This window comes from Aythya ferina, assembly GCF_964211825.1.
Source record: "Aythya ferina genome assembly, contig: HAP1_SCAFFOLD_294, whole genome shotgun sequence".
NCBI lineage: Eukaryota > Metazoa > Chordata > Aves > Anseriformes > Anatidae > Aythya > Aythya ferina.
In genome coordinates, this window is record NW_028181256.1 from 25,600 (window position 1) to 40,787 (window position 15,188).

Below are 15,188 nucleotides of genomic sequence, written 5' to 3' on the forward strand. Positions count from 1 at the left end.
GTAGTGTTTGTGGCGTGGCTGTGTGTGTATGTGTTTGGTCTGGAGCTGTCCTGCCTGGCAGTTAGTGATGACAGCTAACGTGGCAGTGCATGGGTGTGCTAATACATTGTCCGGACTGTGTTGGCGAAGACATCTGGTCTGCCTCTGCGCACGTACTGAAGGGCAGCAGGCACAGTCATCTCTGTGGTGTTTGTCAGATGTGTGTGTGGGGGGGAAGAGTTGAGCTGCTTGTGAGCAGCTGCTCGCATAGTGCTTGAACGGTGTGCTTGAGGAGGAGGTCTGTGGAATCTTGAAAGCTTACAGATAAGGGGTTCTTGAAACTTTTATTTTTATTTCTCTCCTGTCCCCAGTAGAGTGTAAACCTTTGGAGGAACCTGTCACAGGAAAGAGCTCCTTCCGGAACTGTTCAGCGCTCCGTAGGCAGCTCGGTGACTGGCTTGGTCTACTTCCGAGGTGTGCTGAGGTATGGGGGCTGCTGTTTTGAAATGATAATATTGTAAACGGGGTCCCTTTGTGTTGTTGAGGGATGGGTGCTAATGCTGGCAGCTGAATGATTATCTTGTGACCGTTTTCATTTGTTAAAGCTGAAACACAGTGTACAACGCGGGACTTGACCGGAGCTGCTTTTGGCAAGGTGAGCGATGAACAGATGTAGCAGGTACTTTAGGGGTGCAGTTGTCACTGCAGTTACTTAACTGCACAAAGTACAGTAAAAATCCTGTTTATATTTCAGGGGTGTTGTAGCTGGCCTAAGAGAGCAGATGGAAGCATCTGCCTCGAGGGCAGGTGAGGGAGCAGAGGTTAGGGAGCAGATGAGAGTAACTGTCCCAGCTGTGCTGTGGCTTTGGATGCTGCTTCAGCCTATGCTTTTCTTTTTGTTTCACAGGTGTGTCGCACAGGCTCAGAGGGGCCAAGCTGCACTCTGAAGAGCAGCACGGGAAGGGCGGGCTGTTTGTGAGCTGGATTGGAGCAGAACTGCCAAGTAGCACGAGGTGACTGCGAAGGGTCTTGCTTTGCAGGTGCCATGGCAGGCTCTCCACAGAAGCGGTTGAGGATTTGAGAAGAGGTTGCAGATCATCGAGGAGCGACACGTGCAGGGACGGCTTGAAAACGGTATGGCTGCTTTCTCTTCTGTTTATCAGGTGTCCCAGGCGACGTGGGCTGTGATGTTAGCCTTTAGGATCGGAACAAAGCAGGTGCTGATGGCGGTCTCCTTCGGTAGGCAAAGAGGTGCCCGAAGCCCCCTCCTGTGCAGCCTGAGCACGCCTCGCTGAGGATGAAGCTTGCTTTCCAGCAGTTCTGGAAACTGTGTTGAGGCTGAAATGCTGCGTCTGTGTTCGGGTTGGGGTTGCACCTTGGTGAGTGTAGGGATGGGTTTTAAGTGGGTGCAGCGGAGGGCCCGGCCCCAGTGTCCTGTAGTGTGTTTTGACCCATCAGCATAGCCTTTTGGTTCTCAGATAGCCTGCTGAAGTAAGTGATTTTTGCTGCGAGTGGAACGGAATTGATTTTGTTGGCGTATAATCTGTTCTGCTCCTAGATTTTTCTTTCTGCGTAAATAAAAGTTTGAGCTAATTCGAGCTGAAAAAGCTTCAGTTACTTGCTTGGTGGTAATGTCCTTCTAACATTCAAAGCTGCAGTGAAAGCATGGGGATTGTTGCTTCTAGAAACTCCCCAGTTCTCCTGTCTGCCCTCTGCATGCTGTTGAGCTAAGCCTTATAAATAAGTAAATAAACCACAGCTGCCGCTCCTCCTCTTTCTACTTTCATGTGCTTTGCCCCTCCCCTTTCCCAGGTGATTGGGTTTGGGTGCTGGGTGGGACCAAAAGGTATATGAGCCCCAAGTATGCCGTCAGAGAGCTCCTTCTGCCTGGGCTGCTCTTTGGGGGTAAGTGCTTTGTTTTTCCTTCAGTCAGTTGCCGGGTTCTCTAGGCGGGCTGGAGTCTATGGATTTCTGGAATTCTAAGGGCTTGGAATTCACTTCATAGAGGGATATTTAGCAGAGGTTGCTGGCTCACTTTTTTTTTGGGATGGTGGGATGATACGCTCCTGTGTTTGATCTGTATTTTAATCTCTAGATGAATCAACCCACTCGTGTAACTCTCCAGAGGACTAAAACCAGCTTGATGACATGCTACAAGAGGCTTGACCGCGTTGGTGCAGTATTACCAAGAGTCTGAGCAGGGTCACCTTTTTCATCTGCAAAGGGTATGTCTGTCATTACCCCTGCCGGGGCTGCTATGCATTCATGGCCTTGTGGCATTTGTGGACTTCAGTTTGTTTGTTTGTTTGTTTTTTATTTGTCTGACTCTGGTCTCTGTGTTTGAGTCCTCTGCATGTGCCGCGCTGTTTGCGTATCCATTGTGGATGTGACCTTCTCTCTTTGTTTCTTGTAGCTCAGGGCGTAGGCACGGAAGCTTGAACGAAGCATGAGGGTGAGTGGACAGCAGTGGGGGCCCCGAGTTGCTCGGTGGACTGTGTGAGTCTGCTTCAGCTGTCGGGCCGGCTTTGCAAGTGCCTTGCGACAGCAGAGTACGTCTCCTGCCACGTTTCTGACACGTGCCAGACGTCAGCGGTTCCAGGGTTCCAGTTCCTGAAATGCTGGAGATGCTCGGAGCACGAGAGGGGCTGGGGGAGAGGGGACAGGGGAGATGGGGGCGGCTGCGGCGGCGGGGGGGGCAGAGAGGGCAGCAGGAGGAGGTGCCGTTGCGTGCGCGTGGCCGACGCCCCTCTGGATTGGCTGGAGTGCTCCGTCCCGAGGCATGCTGGGAGCTGTAGTTCTGCGCTGCCGGGCGGCCACGTGGGCTCCGGGCTGCGCGGCCGGGCCGGGGCCGGGCCGGGGCCGGGCCGTGCGCGCCGGGAGGCGCAGGTTGCCGCTGGCGGCGAGCGCGGTTGCCGGCGGTGAGGCGAGCGAGAGCCTCCGGGGGTGCCTCCTCGGAGCGTCGGGCCGGGAGGGGCGGGGGGTGTTGAGGCCGGGCGCGGGTCCTCGCTGCGCTTGATCGTTGGGCTGCGCCGCGCCGCGCCTCGGAGGCTTTCCTCTCCCTGCGTCCTGACAGCCGGCTCTCTCCTTGTGCTGCGGTTCACCGGGGCAGAAGCAGCTCCCCGCCGCTAGGACCCCTGCGGGGTTTGTTGCCGAGCGAAGGTGGCGCACCGGGTAAAGCGAGGAAAGCCGCAGCTGGCGTGCTGCGGTCGCAGGGTTCTCAGGAGAGAGAGCAGCCCGTCCGTCCCGACTGCCCAGGTAAGTCGCAGCGACCTCGGGGTGGAATCGAGGCGTGCTCGTAAGCTTCCTGCAGCCCCGGCTCCAAGGCTTCATTGAATTTGCGGAAGCGCGAGCTGCTCGGCGCTGGGAAGCGCAAAGGGAAGGAAGGCACGTAGTGCCTGCCGAGTCGTAGTAGCCTCTTAGACCTAGAATGAACTGGCCTGTCAGGCTCTGTCTGTTGCTCAGTCTTTGGTACGAGAGGCTAAACTTTGTCCCGCCTCAGCTTTCGGAGTTGTCCTAGGAATAGACCGGTGCTTGCGGGGCTTTCCAGGACGCTGGTTGCGGTCAGTGAGGACAGACGTGAGAGGCAATTTCTGTCTGTCTGTCTGCCTGTCTCTTGGTTATGTCCCAAGAGTTTTGCTTGAACTGTGTGCAATAAAGGAGGCCTTGGGCCTGTACTGAGCAGCGAGAGAGAGCAAAACTCTGCGTAAGCACTGGCCGTGGCAACGTTGCTTGGGAGTTGAGCGGCTGGGGGTCTTTCCAGAGGTGGGGGGTCTTCCCAGCGGAACTCGGTACGCAGGCAGAAACGTGACCTTCGAGGTCTTTGTTTGTCTTGCGCTGCAGCTGTGGTATTTGCCCCATAACTGTATGGAGTTGCTGAATTCTAGAGGGGATGATGATAGAGACGTCCCTGGTTCAGCCTTTTTTTGCCGCAGTCCTTGCAGAAGTTCTGGAAAAATGAGTAGTATCCTTCTCTTTAAGTTCACCTTTTAAAGAGTTCTTCCTGCAGACTCCTGTCTCCGTGGTTTAGGTACGTGATTTGTGTGAAACAGAGCCAGGCTTTCCTGTTAACGAGTGCCCTGATTGAAATTCCCTGTTGTTGGAGAACAAGAACCATCAGTGGTGCTTGGCAGTTTAAAACCTCTTGGCTTACGCAAAGGCTAACTTGCCAAAGCGAATGGGAAGTAGCCTAAAGTTCAGTAAATGCGCTGAATAGAAAAGGCCGTCTTCTTGACGGGAAAAGAGCTTTGCAGAACGTGAGCTTTGTTTCCCGTAGGGCTCCCTGCTTGCCCACCTGTTCAGCGATTACTGCAGGCTTTGACTGGTCCCCTCAGGCCCAATATCGCACACGTGCTGTGCTGCAGACGGTGCCTTAGCTTCCTTGCCGTCTCGTGCTGCGTTACTTGTACCTGCAGAAAACTTACTTCAGTGTCACAGAAACCCCGTGGGAAGCGTTCCCGACTCACGCCGGTAGGACCATCCCGTCGCGGCTGGTAAAATCCAGGAGCAGGACGATGCTTGGAAGAACGTCACCTATGGAGGAGAAGACAACAGTCTCCTTCCTGTTAGGCAACAGGTTTCCAAGACTGGTTTCCCCACCCCCCTGTGCGTTTTGAAGGAGGCAGTCCCTAAGCTGATGCAATCCAACTATCCAACTGCATCTGAGATGCTGGTTGTTACTTCCATAAGCTATAAAGGAACTTAATGTGTTCTGTGTTTTCAGGTCGAGGCTTGTGTGCGTGAGTTTGGCTTGTCGCGATGGCCGGTGTAGATGATCGCTCACGTGCTCCTTGTGCTGATGCTGGATCTGCCCCACGGTAAAGGACCGCATGCTGTGTGTTCAGCTTTTCTTCCTTACCGTGTCGTCCGTATGTATGTATGTATTTACTTCTCTGAAGGAAAGGGTGGATTTTTCGTGGGTCCCTCTGTGCGCGTCTCGAACCAGGCTGCAGTAAATACGCGTAAGCGAGTAGGCTGCTGCAGCGCGTCCTGGACAGTATCAGGGTGCTACTCTGCTAGCAGTGGAGAGCTGGGTGAAGGTGCCCAGGGTAAGGGCTTGTTCTGCCTCAAGTTGAACAGAAAGTTTCAGGAGTTGAGCATCCCAGGGGATGTTTGTAGGACTGCTGTTAGACGATAAAGGTTCGGATGGCTGTCGACGAAGGGGATTTTGTTGGTTCTTTTTCGATAGCTGTTCCTGCCAAAGATCGCGTCGGTCACAAAAGGTAGTAGTAACCTTGCGGTTTCTATGTTCTGTAGCGTTTGTACTAAAATACACTGGCAGATGAATAAATGAGCAGGTACAAATACACGTGACTCTGTAGCTGAGACTAAATAACGTGCAGTTTCTTCTGTGTTTTATCTTTCAAAGCACGTTGTTGCTGAGCGCCTGAGCTTTTTGCTCGCGTTACCGAGGAAAGGAATGGCAGTGCTTCTTCCCCCCTCATCTCTCTTTTTTTTTTTTTTTTTCCCCCCTCTCCTCTTCTTCCTCGATGACAGGGTACTCGAAATGTTTTCCTCGCATGTCCACGTGAAAAACGAAATAAATAAATAAATGCTGATGGTGAAGACACTGACAGAATTGGGTGACATTTTCAAGGTAGAGGAGGGGCGAAGAATGTGGAAATTCCTGGTACATTAGTGGTGCTCTGTTAACAAAACTGACGTATACGCCACTTGCTGTTCCTAGTTTTTTGGTTTGGTTTTCCTTTCAGTAGTCTCCCCGAAGGCTTTTGCGGACACACGGTGTATCTTTTCTGTTCTTCCAGTATTCGTTTGTCAGGAAAGACGACCATGCAATCCGAGGGCTGTGGACAACCATCTACCAGGTGGTTGTTGCAGCCTCCATCGGTCATGTTATTTGTGCTTTTAGCTCGCCCTCTCCTATATCTTGAGTTGAATTTCTTTTTTTTTTTTTTTTTTTTTTTTGGCAACGCTATGTTTGCAGTGATAGCATTGCTGCCGAGGTATTTTTGACTAAAAATGATCTTAACTGTAGTAGTGAATTCACAGAGTGTGGCTTTGTGTAACGACTCCCGCGATCACAACTTTTTTTTTTTTTTTTTTTCCTTTGTCACAGATAGGAGGAAAGCTCTTTCCGGAGAGATGGAAAGAAAGTTGTTTCAGAATACGTTCAGAATGTCTGAAGTTGTTTTGGAATTTTTTTTTGTTTTGTTTTGTTTTTTTAGTAGTTAACGGTAGTACAGCCCACAGAGCAATTTCTTTGTGCGTGAGAACTCGCGGGTTAACTGAAAGTTACTTGTTTTATTATAAAACTAGGATTTGAAGCCACGGGCATTCAGAAATGCATATGATATGTCTTGTCACAGTCTTCTAGATCAGCTAACCGGAATGAGAACCAATCTTCTGAAAACACGCAGGGATATCGTGGGGCAGGATGAAGGTAAATGGACACAATTATTTATTAATATTCTGGTACAGCTATTTAATTCACCTAAGTAGTGTTTCTGTCCTCGGTGTGGGAGAGGAAGTAGACTTTGCATCGTTTCTTGGGTCAGTCGTCCTTCCCTAGATTCCGAAGGAAAAGAATGAAATTTCTGCCTTCTGTCACAAAACATGTTGTGCGTGCTTGGAATTTGAAAATTAAGTTTCATGGGTGAGCTTTCCTGTGCAACAGGATGCAGTAGATGTTCTTATAGTGACGGTGAAAGGAAAGAGGGGCTTTATTTGCCTTTTGCTTTTCCTTTGTTTTGTAGAGGGAGGAAATAGTGATTTCTAGATCTTAAATGCTAACACTGGAAATGGAAGCATGCGAGGCTTGTATTTCCTTAGTCTTAAGGTAGACTAAATTTAGATACCTTGTTCTGCTGCAGACTGCCTTCACGGCGTTCCTGTTGCTCAAAGGGGAAATCATCAGGAGTAGTTGAAAATGATGCCTTCACCCCTTCGGGAGATCGATCCAGATCAACCAAAAAGGCTTCTTCATACACTTGGCAGTCTGTTCAAACAGGATGAGAAGGTAGGAGAAGTCTTGCTATCTGCTGTATCATTATTTGAAAAGTAACTGAATTGTAACACGGAGGCAAATACTCTGGTAGTGAATTGACGAAGCAATTGTTTTTTACTTATATTTAAAAAAAAAAAAAAAAGTCTTTTCAGGGTACGATGATAGATGAAGCAGATAAATTTGTTGCTGGGCCTCAGAATAAGATCAAGCGTCCTGGAGAGCCCAATACTCCAGCATCACTAAAGAGAGAAGGCGTAGCACGTCGCCGCTATTGCGACGGCCACAGTCACTGTTGTGACAAACCATGTTGGTGGGAAAGGGCCACCCTGTGCTGCTGGATCTCCGTCACCATATCTGAACCTCAAAGGCATGCCAACAAATAAAAGTATGTTGGAGTTGTTGTAGTACAGGAACTTGTGTGGTCATAAATGGACATAATGTGCAGGAAAAAAAAAAAAGGTCTCCGTGCTTTCTGTGTTAATTCAAAAGGACACGTAAGTTTTAGAGTTAATTGGGACTGAATTTCTTTGGTCGGCTTAGACAAACAGGCTGTTGCTATAGGTAACGAAGTCCTGAATGAGCAATAATTTGGAACTGTTTCTAAAAAGTGCTGAAACCTTTCACCACGATGGTTTGGCGGTAGCAAGGATTTCATTTCAGCTTTTAATTCTCATTTGTGTATTCTATAGTGGGGAAGGGAGAAGTGGGGAAGGAAAGTGTGTAAAAAAAAAAAAAAAAAAATTTTTAAATTTCTCACAAATAGTAATTTACCCACCTGTTGCAGCAGAGTCGAAAGAAAAATTTGCTGGAACTCGGGGAAGGAGGGGAAACTTTAGTTTACTTTAGTCACTGAAATGGGAATACAGCAAATAACTTCACGACAGTCATATGAGACGGTAGCAGCCCAAAAGGAGGTATTCCTGTGGTTGCGTCAAAGGGTGAATAAAACTACTGAAGTGATCTGACAGTGCTGAGTAACTCTCTCCACAGTACTTTCAACAAGAAGGGATGCAGAATAACGTCCTTCTGTGTTTTTTGATCCTGCAGTTATATGCACTACTAAGCTCCTTCTTAATTTTCAGACACTGGTATCAGTACTGTCCAAGATGGTAATGGAGAGAAGAAAGCAGAAAACTGTCAGTTGCTGGAAAAGCAAATTGATGGCTTGTCTGTGCAAATGGCTTCTTCGGTTCCAGCTGTTAAGGGAGAGGATGAAATGTCACCTGGTGACTTAGACTCTCTACATGATGAGTTCAATTGCTTAAATGATGCAAAGACGGCTTGGATCGTAAACCTGGTACCAATGCACTTGTTCGAGGGCCTCTAAATTACAGCGTGGCTGGAGATGACCAAAAACGAGTGATGGAGTCTACTTCTGAATCTGTGCCAAATTGATTTAAAATAACACCTACAATGTTGGAGGGAAGCGATGCTGGCATTAAAATCAGAGTGGTGAAAGAGGTTCGCAAACGTGGAAGAAGTAAGTTCTTTATTAGTGTATTAAAAATAGGCTAGGGGTACAGAAGACTTTTTCTTGAAATGAGGATCTATTTTGAAAATAAAACCTCAGATTTGGAATGATTTTTGATTAGTCGTGTACAAGTAGTGGAAGAACAAGAAAGTAAGTACATGTATTCACAGTCCAACTTTATATCCTCACTGTCCTTACTGCAGCACTCTTAAGCAGGCTTAGTCACAGCGCCATTCGTGTTTTCATAGTTGGTTCAGAGAAGAAAACACAGAAACCAATGAAAAAATACTGTTGTTTCACATCTAAGGTGTCCGGTTCATTCTTTGGCGCTACTTTTTTTTTTTTTTTTTTTTTGTTAAACTTTATACGAGACAATCGTGCTCATGCTCCACATAGATCGGTCATCTTGTAAAGAGTAGTTATCTTAAACCTCTGCTTTCAAAAATGACAGCTCTAGGTTGAAACGTGGCTTGGTATCCCTTTGTTTCTATTAACTGCTGATCATGGCAGCGTGTTCGTGGAGATGCAAGGCTTCTCTGCTGATTAAACCTAGTCTGCATTTTCCAAGGGCAGGTGTTTCTAGATACTGCTCTTTTAAGAGAACAAAATTCAGCGTTACATTTGAATATCAGCTAATCGATATCACTTCAAATTATTGGTATGCTGGCTTTTTTTTCTTACGTGCATTACTGTATGCAGAAATGGGAAACTCTAGGCTTTGTTGTTTTTCCTTTGGCTGTTGAGATTTACTGAAAATGCATTTACAAGATCTGTTTCTAATATCCGTTTGGATCTCTTCTTTAAGATCGTGAAAAAAATCTTCTCTCTTCTTGAGGAGGTATGTACAAGGACCGATGGAAACTCAGAAGTATTTCATTGAATTTGCTATAAGGGAAGGAGCAAGGTTTGTATAGATACGAATGATTCGGAGTTAAACGCTAACGTTGTTCATGATAGCAAATCTCAGTCTTTTCCAAAACAAGTGTTTTGTTTTGACATACTTAAATTATTACAGTTTCAGCGGTCAAACTGCCGTTGTATTTTCTGAAGTAAATGGTCGTTACCTAGAGCTGAAGTGTGAAATAGAAAGATACGGGTGGTTATGGAAGAAAGACCCAGAATTTGCGTGGGTTGGGGAAAGATGGCTGTATCAAATTAAATTTGCCATTCTGGCGTCAGAAATGAGGGAAGCTCTTCCATGCTGGAAACAGAGAGCCTCTGCTAATACTGTTTGTCGTGGCCAAATAATACTGAGTTATTTAACTGCTGTTTTTGGAAGAAGAAATGAAATTACTTCCCTAGGTTTAAAAATCGTGTCTTAATACAGCACTTAGAGAGAACGCTAGAGGAGCTAGAGTTCAACAGCCTACCCAACAGAGTTAATCAGGTGAACGGTAGATAATAGTGTACCAGCCAGAGGAATACGGACCGGGAATGAGTTTGCTGTGCCGCAGAAGAGTGGAAGAGGACGTAGCTGTTGCCCTCGCCATCCTGGCGGTCAAGTGATCTTACTGTCAGAGTCCGAGAAGAAGCAGCAGAGCTTTAACTTTACGAACCTCTATCGGCAGAAGCTGGGCTGTAACCTTAAGGACGTGCTATGAAAGGTGTGGCTTTTTTCCTGTGGAGGGTGCTCTTTGCTCAACAGGCTGAAAAAAATAACCATTGCTGCCCCTCCTGCAGGTGGTGAGAATTTACTCACTTGAATACTGTCATTAGCCGTTTTACGTGCAATAGGCAGTGGATCGCACTAAAATGGGGCACTGTCAAATGCACACAGTGTCTGCATTGTGGAGAGATCCCATCTGGTGTGTGTGTGTGTGTGTGTGTCCCAATAAAAAAACAAACAAACAAACAAAACTCCCAGAAACACCTGCACTGGTAATATTGCATGTTGCCAGCACAGAGACGAGGGCCTTGTTCCCGAGAACTGCTAGCCATGCCTTTAAACTTGAGATTCAGCGTAGATCGAGAGTAAAGAAACTGCTGTTGTGTTAATGAAAGCTAAAGACAGCCCTGTGACTGTTACCACTTGGTGGTTACTAAACAATCTACCTCAGACTCTCTTCTGTTTTTATCTGCAGACATTATGAAAGCGCACCTGAGGCTTCCCAGGTCCCTGACTTCAGTTCTCTTTCATCCCGTGAGGAGGACGGAGATTCTTCAGGTGGCCTTGCCTTGGCACACGCTGTGCTTTGGAAGCACTAAAAATAAATGCTTTTAAAAGTGTGCATTTATTTTAATGTTCATACAAAAGAGATTGGTTTTGAACAGTGTTGTTACCGGATCACTAATTTGATATTTTAACTGTATACATTTTTTTGAACATAGGTGGGTGGGTGTGGGTGTGTGTATATGTATATGTATATATATATATATGTATATATATATATATATATAAAAAAATAAACCCTTTTATTAATTCTCGTTAAGTGCTGATCTGAGGAGTCTGTAATGGGCAGCGCTGAATTCCTCGAATTGTCTGTCACCAACAGACCGCTAATATTTTTTGTGAAACCAGTCTGCATATCCTGAAACCCCACTTCTGGTAATAGCTGCGGAATGTGTTTGTTACTTACCTCCCGGTAGCACGTACCCTGGAGCACCTGCCTCATCAGTCAGCTCAGCCTGTACAGGGTGTACATTTTTGCTCCAAGGCTAAAGTGTTAAAGACACCAAGTTCCAGCTTACCAAATCCTTGGTTACCCGAGTTAATATCCTCCCTTCCGTTCCTCTTACTCTTTTGTTCAAAGGTAATGTTGTGAATCACAGAAAATGCAACGAAGACTGGAGCACCTGCACGTAATTAATATTTTCCTTTTAAACGGTAATATGCCAGTAGTAAGTGGCTCTTCAGATAATTTTATTTTCGGTTGTTCTCATTTAAAAACAGCCTCCTGCTCCTTTAACAGCTTTCTTTTAAAAGACAGGTTGAAGTTGTGCTGGCGTTAAGAAGCTCTTCACAAGGTATTGGGGCTGTCCTGAGGATTCCACTTGACCAGCCAGCAGAAGAGGCAGGGAAACATACTTATATTGATGGCCTGAACTTCTCTTCCTATTACTCTTTTTAGTACTAGCCAGCGTGTGTGAGACATCTTTTCCTTCTCCTGTGAAGCAGTGGGCTGGTCTTTCTGGAAGAGGTTGTTTGACCATTGGAATTACACCAGTGAGATTCAAGAAGGAAATAAAAATCCAAAAGCAGCAGCGTATCTTTATTACTACGTTAAGTGAGAAAGTGACACTTGGAACGAACTCGTTATAAACAATTCTGAACTCTTTTCTTAGCGGGAACGTACTTACCTGTACCGTTGAACGTACTTGAAAAAAAAACAAACCACAGGAGTACCTTGGAATACATAGGGCGGTTCATCCCTTCAGGATCATTACACGGCAGCTGTATGTCACCACAGTACACCTCTTTTGCTTAATGGTGGACTTCTAAGAGGGAATTTACTTGGGTCAGGTATACTGTGTGTATGTGGTTTTATGCACGTAGAACTGCCTGTACTACACTATCTTTTAAATAGGCGGTGGTAAGAGGAGACAGCTTTCTTCTAGTAGATTCTTCCTTAAGTTTCTTTAGTGATTCCGGGGGCGCTCACTTGACCGTGATGTGCCTGACCTGGTTAGCATCTAAACCTCCTCCTCTGATGCGGTACAGCTGTCTGCTAAATTAGTTACAGAAAGATGGTGACTTTAACTCAGACAGTTCTCTCTTACCTCGCTATTGTTTTATCTGGATAATTTGAATTTGGATTAGAGCAGCGGAGGGAAAAGATGCCTTACACTGAAACGGACGCGAGTCTGTGAGAAGAAAGCCAGGCGTCCTTGGAGACTGTGCCAATGAAAAGGGGAAGAAAAATGAGTGGAATAAATCTGAGTGCACGTAGTCCTGCATCCCGAAGGGAGCACAGAAGGAAGGTTGCTTGCTTAGAAGAGCAGTGGATGCTTCGTGCCCGCCTTAAAGAGAATATTAACAGAGAGACTTCTTTGTAAGACAAGCTGCCCCGCGGGGTGTGGGTAGCAAATACGTTGGAAAAAATACAGCCCCAAGCTCCGAATGGCACAGTAGGCGAGCTGTGATCCGCCCGCCAAGGCCTCCCGCGGGCGCCCTCTGCCGCCACCTGCTGGTGGGAAAGGGGTACTGCAGGCGGCCGAGGGGCGCGCATGCGCGGTGGCACCGGCGGGCGCCCTCTGCCGCCACCTGCTGCTGTTATTCGGGTACTGCAGGCGGCCGAGGGGCGCGCATAGCGCGGTGGGGCCCGGGGGGCGCCCTCTGCCGCCACCTGCTGGTGGGAAAAGGGTACTGCAGGCGGCCGAGGGGCGCGCATGCGCGGTGGCGCCGGCGGGCGCCCTCTACCGCCACCTGCTGGTGTTATTCGGGTACTGCAGGCGTCCGGGGGCCGCGCATGCGCGGTGACGCCCGCGTGCGCCCTCTGCCGCCACCTGCTAGTGGAAAATGCGTACTGCAGGCGTCCGGGGGGGGCGCATGCGCGGTGGGGGTCCGGTTGCGCCCCCTGCCGCCACCTGCTGGTGGGAAGCGAGTACTGCAGGCTGCCGGGCGCCACGAATGCCGCATGACGCCCGCGGGCGCCCTCTGCCGCCACCTGCTGGTGGGAAGCAAGTACTACACGCGGCCGGGGGACGCGCATGCGCCGTGGGGTCCGGTGGCGCCCTCTGCCGCCACCTGCTGGTGCAAAACGAATACTGCAGGCGGCCGGGGGACGCGCATGCGCGTTGGCACCGGCGGGCGCCCTCTGCCGCCACCTGCTGCTGTTATTCGGGTACTGCAGGCGGCCGAGGGGCGCGCATAGCGCGGTGGGGCCCGGGGGGCGCCCTCTGCCGCCACCTGCTGGTGGGAAAGGGGTACTGCAGGCGGCCGGGGGACGCGCGTGCGCGTTGGCACCCGCGGGCGCCCTCTGCCGCCACCTGCTGGTGGGAAAAGGGTACTGCAGGCGGCCGGGGGCCGCGCATGCGCAGTGACGCCCGCGTGCGCCCTCTGCCGCCACCTGCTGGTGTTATTCGGGTACTGCAGGCGGCCGGGGGCCGCGCATGCGCGGTGACGCCCGCCTGCGCCCTCTGCCGCCACCTGGTGGTGCAAAACGAATACTGCAGGCGGCCGGGGGGTGCGCATGCGCGGTGAGGCCCGCGGGCGCCCTCTGCCGCCACCTGCTGGTTTTAGTCGGGTACTGCAGGCGGCCGAGGGGCGCGCATGCGCGGTGAGGCCCGCGGTCGCCCTCTGCCGCCACCTGCTGGTGGGAAAAGGGTACTGCAGGCGGCCGAGGGTCGCGCATGCGCGGTGGCGCCGGCGGGCGCCCTCTGCCTCCACCTGCTGGTGGTAAAGGGGTACTGCAGGCATCCGGGTGACGCGCATGCGCCGTGGGCGTCCGGTGGCGCCCTCTGCCGCCACCTGGTGGTGCAAAACGAATACTGCAGGCGGCCGGGGGGCGCGCATGCGCGGTGGGGTCCGGTGGCGCCCTCTGCTGCCACCTGCTGGTGTTATTCGGGTACTGCAGGCGGCCGGGGGGCGCGCATGCGCGGTGGGGTCCGGTGGCGCCCTCTGCCGCCACCTGCTGGTTTTAATCGGGTACTGCAGGCGGCCGGGGGACGCGCATGCGCAGTGACGCCCGCGTGCGCCCTCTGCCGCCACCTGCTGGTGGGAAAAGGGTACTGCAGGCGGCCGAGGGGCGCGCATGCGCGGTGGCGCCGGCGGGCGCCCTCTGCCGCCACCTGCTGGTGGGAAAAGGGTACTGCAGGCGGCCGGGGGCCGCGCATGCGCGGTGGGGCCCGCGTGCGCCCTCTGCCGCCACCTCCTGACGGGAAAGGGGTACTGCAGGCGGCCGGGGGGTGCGCATGCGCGGTGAGGCCCGCGGGCGCCCTCTGCCGCCACCTGCTGGTTTTAGTCGGGTACTGCAGGCGGCCGAGGGGCGCGCATGCGCGGTGAGGCCCGCGGTCGCCCTCTGCCGCCACCTGCTGGTTTTAATCGGGTATTGCAGGCGGCCGGGGGGCGCGCATGCGCGGTGGGGCCCGGGGGCGCCCTCTGCCGCCACCTGCTGGTGGAGAACGAGTACTGCAGGCGGCCGAGGGGGGCGCATGCGCGGTGGGGCCCGGGGGCGCCCTCTGCCGCCTCCTGCTGGTGGAAAACGAGTACTGCAGGCGGCCGTGGGGCCGTGCATGCGCGTTGCTTATTACGTCGTTGTTTTTTTTGATGTGTAATTTCCTACGCTCCTAGATTTTTCTTCATATGTAAATCACACAGAATCACAGATCTTCTAGGTTGGAAGAGACCTCAAGATCATTGAGTCCAACCTCTGACCTAACACTAACGTTAGAGCTAATTCCCGTGGAAAATATTTCATTTACTTTCTTGGTTGTATTGTCCTTTCTATGTTCAAAGCTGAGGCATAAATACGGTAAATTTTGCTTCTAGAAACACCCCAGTTCTTTTGTCTGCACTCTGCATGCTGTAAACTAGGGATAGGCACAAAACAAACAAATAAATAAATAAATAAAAGAACACAGCTGCTGCTGCTCCTGCTCTCTTTCTTGTGGTTTGCCCCCTCCTCTTTCCCAGGTGATTGGGTTTGGGTGCTGGGCAGGGCCAAATGGTATAGGAGCCCCAGGCACGCCATCAGAGAGCTCCTTCTGCCCGGGCTGCTCTTTGGGGTCAGTGCTTTGTTGATGCTTCTGTTAGCTACATGCAGGGTTCTTTTGGTGGGTCAGGGTCTGGTACGATCTTTTAGAGGAAACCGATCTAGTAGTATGTGCATTTATTGCTTG

At 50.4% G+C, this 15,188-nt stretch overlaps 1 long non-coding RNA gene across 6 annotated transcripts; it reads left to right on the forward strand.

The window, feature by feature from the left end:
- The first annotated feature begins 358 nt into the window (after positions 1 to 358).
- LOC311429079 lies at positions 359 to 11,732 on the forward strand. Of its 6 annotated transcripts, XR_014688046.1 has the most exons (14): positions 359 to 463; positions 585 to 634; positions 1,020 to 1,113; positions 1,223 to 1,358; positions 2,075 to 2,204; positions 2,393 to 2,475; positions 3,089 to 3,234; positions 4,700 to 4,793; positions 5,473 to 5,572; positions 6,303 to 6,376; positions 6,807 to 6,952; positions 8,023 to 8,420; positions 9,217 to 9,249; positions 9,739 to 9,849. It is a non-coding gene; the product is annotated as an uncharacterized lncRNA (long non-coding RNA). The 6 variants fall into 6 exon arrangements; XR_014688047.1 differs by lacking the exons at positions 359 to 463; positions 585 to 634; positions 1,020 to 1,113; ... (2 more) ...; positions 2,393 to 2,475; positions 3,089 to 3,234 and adding exons at positions 3,599 to 4,581; positions 11,339 to 11,732 and having other exon boundaries at positions 9,739 to 11,235; XR_014688048.1 differs by lacking the exons at positions 359 to 463; positions 585 to 634; positions 1,020 to 1,113; ... (2 more) ...; positions 2,393 to 2,475; positions 3,089 to 3,234 and adding exons at positions 3,600 to 4,581; positions 10,493 to 11,732 and having other exon boundaries at positions 9,739 to 10,015.
- The last annotated feature ends 3,456 nt before the right edge of the window (positions 11,733 to 15,188 follow it).